At 31.6% G+C, this 6,390-nt stretch overlaps 1 protein-coding gene across 1 annotated transcript in view; it reads left to right on the plus strand.

Annotated features, from left to right (window-relative positions):
- Positions 1–5,401: 5,401 nt before the first annotated feature.
- Positions 5,402–6,390, plus strand: part of LOC108754777 (T-complex-associated testis-expressed protein 1-like) — a 23,867-nt gene continuing 22,878 nt past the window's right edge. The window contains 1 exon segment of the mRNA XM_018497364.1: positions 5,402–6,272. The gene's annotated coding sequence lies outside the window, so the exon portion shown is untranslated.

A 6,390-nucleotide genomic window follows, 5' to 3' on the forward strand; every position in this document is an offset into this window, starting at 1 on the left:
CGCATATAATACATAAAATGATAAAAAAAATTTGTTAATTTTGTAATAATTTTATACTTGTATCGTAATAAATATAAGTGATTGTAAACATAGTATTACAAATTATTCTAATAAAAAAAATATGAAAAAAATACAAGTAGCGTAAGGTACGATTTCATACGTAGCGTATGGTATGATTTCGAACATGGTATAATTCTGAATGTAATAGATTTGAATTCAATTTTCAAATTCAATTTTTAGATTTGATTTTTTCCTGTTTGATACCCTTCAGTACCTTTCGCATAACGAGAGAGTTTTAATTCAAATTTTATTTCGTTCAGAATTATACCATGTTTGAAACTGCACCGTCTTACCCATAATCTCTTTCATTTTTTATATTCTTTTCATTTTCTACTTCTATTAATCAGTTTTTATATCTAAATTGTTTCTTGCATTAAGGCTCGATTTTTTATTATCTGATTAATTTGTGGTTAAGCTTAACTTGATGTTTTATTCAATGACGTCATCATAGATGAAGCCTATCGAATAAAATATCAGATTAAGCCTAATTAAGTTAATGAAAAAAACCTTAAGTATCTAATGGAAAAGTCAGGAAGTCGGGATATTTTTAATTTGATATATATTTAACATTTATTGATATACCACCCCAGTGGAAAATCGCTAACAATACAATGATATTTCGCTTATTGCAATCTGTTTTTGTCTCTGTTTAAATCTAATCGCCTTAAGATATAATTAGAATGATAACACAGGAACACCACTGTCGCCTCTATTTATTACGATTTGATTGAAAACGAATCGATTTTACGCGTTAGAACAATTGGAAAGACTATCGAATTTATTGCGCTAGTAAAGTAATTAACTTGCAGTCGTGATCTGCACATCGTGCGTCTATGTAGCACGACTAATTGATTTGTGTAACAAATTCGATAACATTTTGCAAGAATTAGATAAACCTAGTAACAATGATTCTCACTACTATTTTAAGCGATAAAATTTGTGTACTAGCTAAATAAGAATACATATAATAAAATAATACACTTGCGATTAATTCATATACATACACATATAATACAATTTAAATTTTTTTCTGCAATGACATCATCAGATAGAATCCATTAAAATGAATAAAATTAAATAAATGTCATTGACTTTTAATTAAATTCATAAAATGTGAACATAATGATGTTACATCCCAGAAAACATCAAATTCAGTTGTAATTTTCCATTCAACAGTATAATTGTAATATAACATGTTATATTTTTTACAATTTTATTGTTAAACGGGAAGTTACAACTAACGTATACGTAATTCGGTGTTTGCTGGGATATTATGATAAGAGCTTTTTCCTGTTTTATAACAACTTATTTTATCATTTAAAAGCAGTAAAGTGTTTAAGCTATATTGATATTTAACTCTGAATCTTGTGCGTGACGTAATTTGATGTTTGCTCCTCGTTTCTAAAAAAAACTAAAGTTAAAACTAAAGCACTGTAATTCTTGAACAATTTCTTTTGCATCGTACTATAAAACCTATTACTATCACAATGGTAGTTAGACTAATTTCTAATCGGTCTCCGTAAATTACAAATGTGAACGTGATCATAACTTTTATAAATGATTTCTAATGATCTCTAATCGCTTGCCTTTATGTAAGTTTTTTATAAATTACTGGCAATGACCATAATTTTTACGAAGCATTTACGAGGGCTTTCGAGATGTAAGAGACATTTTCATTTATAAAATATATTTAATCAGTTACAAGTATATATACAAAGATCCAATCTAATAAATATTTTTCGAATGCCCTCATAAAAAAAATCATGAATAAGAATAATTTTAAAATTTGTGCAAATGCGTGTGCTGTTTAAAAAGTTGAATTCTCTTTAAACGAAAATAAAACATGCACACGAGAAAAGAAATTCGACGATTCGTTAAAGTGTTCCAAAAGAAAGCCCTATCTTATCATAATCTTTAACTAGAGGTATTACTTATTGATGTCGTTAATTAGAAACTATGTATGATGATTTACAGATTGGCAGTATGAGATATAATTAATGCATTATTCTGCATAATCACTGTAGTAATGCATTCTGTATTATCACTATAAAGAGTAACAGATTCGAGCCCGAGGAAGGATCTCGCTAATCGATCGTAAGTCTAATTGTGACTTCACTATAAAAAAGTGCTTCCAAGCTCAACAATTGTATCGTTTCTAATATAACCAGTGATATTACGTAACGATTAACTATTTTAATAAACTGCGACATTCTTTTCACGAGCAATATTACGAATGTATATTATTTGGAAGCCATCCCGATATTCCGAGCTTCAACGTATTTCTACACTTAAATAAGTGAAAAATTCTCTCTACGCTGTTTTCATATATCAATAAAAATTATCACAAATTTTAGAAAATAATGCAGTCGCATAAGTTAAAAAATAAAAATTTAAATAATATCCAAAGTTTTTTTACTTACAATAATAATTTTCTTTTTTTTTTCCCCCTAAACCAGTTTAATGAATTTCTTACACGATAAATGATACAACTGGACTGTATAATTATAAGGACTCATATAATTATTTAGCTTCGTCGTAATGAAACGAGATATATAAATATGTAACAGTTATGTAACAGTTATATGCAATGTTTAATTATAATAGGCGTGATAATTAATGCAAATGGATTCGAACGTTGAAATAATTCGCTCGAATATCAGTGGCCTCCGTCTGATAGATCCTGTCGACTATTTTATGCGCATTTACATGACTATCACGTTTACAACGCCGTTAAACGTACATAATGGGAAGGAGACCATCTCCGCGCTCGCTAAAACTGTCCCTCACTTAGTGATTGAGAGAGGAGGAGAGAGATAATGACTAGTAATAATAATACTTCGACAATATTAAAGCCACGCAATTTTTTACAGTATCGTACGATAGATCTAACGTTTTCTAAATCTTAATAAATTGACTAGGTTGTTGCTCAGTTAAATTCATAGCCCCCGTCCCCTTCGATTTTTTCCCCTTCTCTCGTATCTTTTATCGTAATAGATTCGATTTGTTACGCATTCTTTATCCAATCGTCCGATTATTTTCACAGTCAAGGTCCATCTCAAGCGTACATATCCTCCAAAGCAAAAATCAGCGCCGCAATATTAATTAAAGATATGCCTATTAAACGTATTTGTTAATATGCACGCAATCGAGTCAGTGATATGACATTACTTTAACGCTAGTTTCAAAGATTCGGCACAGGGCTATTGCCCGAAAACATCATTGTGTGAATGAAGTATTAATTTTAATTTATTTTGCAATTAATTATCCTTATTTCTTATATACTCTTCATATTAGCTTCGACGGAAATGAATCGTGTTTTAGCCTCTTAAAGTTATATTCTGCAGTCAAAAGATAATATTTTGCAAATTCGGCGATCCTATCAGTTCGTGTGAAAAAATATGAAGTTTCATTAGAACCAATATGATTTCTAAATAATTTGTGTATTCATTACTATTCCGTTATTTCCAAATGATTTACCATTAACGTATATCCAGTGCTTAATATAATGAAGTTTTACCTTTCTAGGAACATTTCACAATTTATTTCAAGAATTTATTACTTAGTATACATAACACAGTTAAAAGTAAATTTCAATTAACTTTGTTTTATATAAGATTATGTTATTCCAATTTATAATTCATACATAGGCATATTTTTTTTAACTATAAAACATCAAACAACGCGCGATCAATTATATTCAAATCAAAATCACGTATCTATGTTCATGAATATTTCTAAGTATTAGTAATTATTTTCATTTTTATATGCTTTTTGAGTATTTTCTTAGGAATTTTTCTGCTTTTCTTTCTTTCAATGAAGAATTGTAATCAGCAAAAATTACTGATTACTACACGAAGAGTGTGTAGAGAAACATTTTTGCAAAAATACTTCGTGCCTTGCAAAAAGTAACAAAAATTTATAAAAAATATACGGCATCCCGTGTGTTTGTACAATTTATGCGCATATAGATATAATCTTTTATTAGGATACGTACAAAAACAAAGAGAGGTGCCAATTTGTGTCCAATGTTTGCTCGTTTGCAATTAAAATAATTTCGACATAGTGTGGGCTGTGGGAAATATAGCAAAGGTTGCTAGAAAAGTTTTAGCTCAATATTTCGAAACGTATGCCCGCGATTCTCGATTTATGTTACAACATTTTACGGTGCATATTGAATATCAATCAATATGCTGGCAGAGATATAACGTATAGGTATTTCCCAAAAAACGTATTTAATTATACATATCTCCATGGCTAGCATTACAATATGTATAAATATACATATATTGACGAGACCATAAGAAGATATATATATATATATATATATATATATAATAAATGCAGTGTATCGTCATCTTCAAATTGAAGTAATCAACATGATTCCTCTCAGACAAATCTGCGTTTATATTTTGAAATAGCAGGACGGTATTAATCGCTCCAATTTAAAAACATACGACACGTTTGTGTGTGCGTGTGTGCCATGTGTGTGTGTGTGTGTGTATATATATATATATATACACACACATATATATATATATATTCTAACGAATGTAAATCCGTTAACTTGGCGAGATAATCGCAACGATTTTGCACTGTTGATCGCGCGCGTTAATGTTGCTAGATTTTTTTCTTTTATTTTAATTATATTCTCCCAATCTCTTATAAAGGCGCCATTAATGTGACAACGCTTGCGGAGTATCGAGTGCTCGGCATAAAAGCAATTTATATACACAAAAGTAATAATTTATATAGTTTTGTATACAATTTTGTTACATTAAATAAGTTCTTTTTAATATAAATTAACGCATCATTAGTTTGAAAAACTGTTAAAAGAAGTTGTTATGGATCGATCACTTTTCTCATTTTTTTACAACTTCCTGTAAGCGTTCGCAGATTAATGGCTGGCATTATATGCACACCTTCATTCCAGGTTCGGTCCTGACACTTAATTGATGGTGATAGCTTCTTGGTTTTTGCTAAATACGATCACAGACAATACAGCGATTCTATATACTCGAGGTACAGCATCTCTATATAAGACGGTATTGGGAAAACAAAAAGATTATAAAGGGAATTTATAAGAGATCACTAAGGAAAAAAAAAATAAGGAGAAAAAGAAAGGGAAGGAACTATCGTCATTCTTGCGTAGAGTCATTTGAATCATGTTTTATAAATTTTTTCTTTACATCTTCGAATTCAAGGGAGATACTTAAGTATGTCCTTCGAATTGAAAAATGTAATACTAACGTTCAAAATTTTTGTATGATCGAACAATTCAAATTGTTTGATCTATTAGTTTAAACCTGTTTACACAGGTCTAATTTGGGACAAACAAAAATTAATTTTTTGTTTGTAACAATTATTATTTTGGCTCTAATGTTTAGCATGGCTCGAACAGCCAAATCTTCGAACTGATCAACCACCAACCTTAAAATCAATCGTTAATTTCAAACTGTCTGAATTTAAAAGCTTGAGCTTCATTTTGACTTATTCAAGCGTAATTTGTTTGAATCACTTGCCTGAGTCTTCATAAGATTTAATATTTAAGTGTTCTCAATTTCCGATGGCTTATCTACGTATGTACGAGACCCTGTGTCTTATACAGATCCAACATAACTCAAGAACTTAGCTACCCCCGCGTACGACCGCGATAAAATGTAAAAACCCATGACGTAAAAAGACCAGGTAAACGCTTGAAATCAGTTTCAAGTTATGACGGCATTTGTGACCGATCAGAAGTTGGTCTCCAAATTTTAATGTAAAGCCGCCATTGGAAATTTGCCACCAGTCAGAAATTTGTCTCAAATTATATTCGTCATGCGCAATATTACACCTGGGCTTTTTACATCCGATAATTTTACATCACGGTAGAATAGAATCCATGGTGGAATCAAGATTCCATCGTGACAAGACCTGCGAAATTTCGCCATTATTAAGTCGTTGATTAGTCGTTGTAGAAACGCACGCGTAACCATAGGGCGTAGCCCTAGCAACCACGCGTGTTCCTAATTCCTGTGAACGCCACCACGGCGAAAGTGCTCGTTCCATCGCTCAGCGAGACGGTACTTCCTCCCGAGGAGGAAAACCGCGCGCGCGATTGATAGTCGCCTCCACGACTATTAATCGCAATCAACGACGCGACCAATCAACGACGGTCCTGGACCCAGCTTGATACGAACCATCGAACGGTGACAGACAATATTTCCAAAGGGGTACGTGTGGATCGTTATCGCGTAATTTTCTGTATAGAGAGCGTATCGGCGAGGGAGACAGTGTGCATTTTTCCGAGAACGACTGAATTTTTCCCAATCGCCTCCCCCCTCCCCCTCC

This window comes from Trachymyrmex septentrionalis, unplaced genomic scaffold (genome assembly GCF_001594115.1).
Source record: "Trachymyrmex septentrionalis isolate Tsep2-gDNA-1 unplaced genomic scaffold, Tsep1.0 scaffold80, whole genome shotgun sequence".
Lineage (NCBI taxonomy): Eukaryota > Metazoa > Arthropoda > Insecta > Hymenoptera > Formicidae > Trachymyrmex > Trachymyrmex septentrionalis.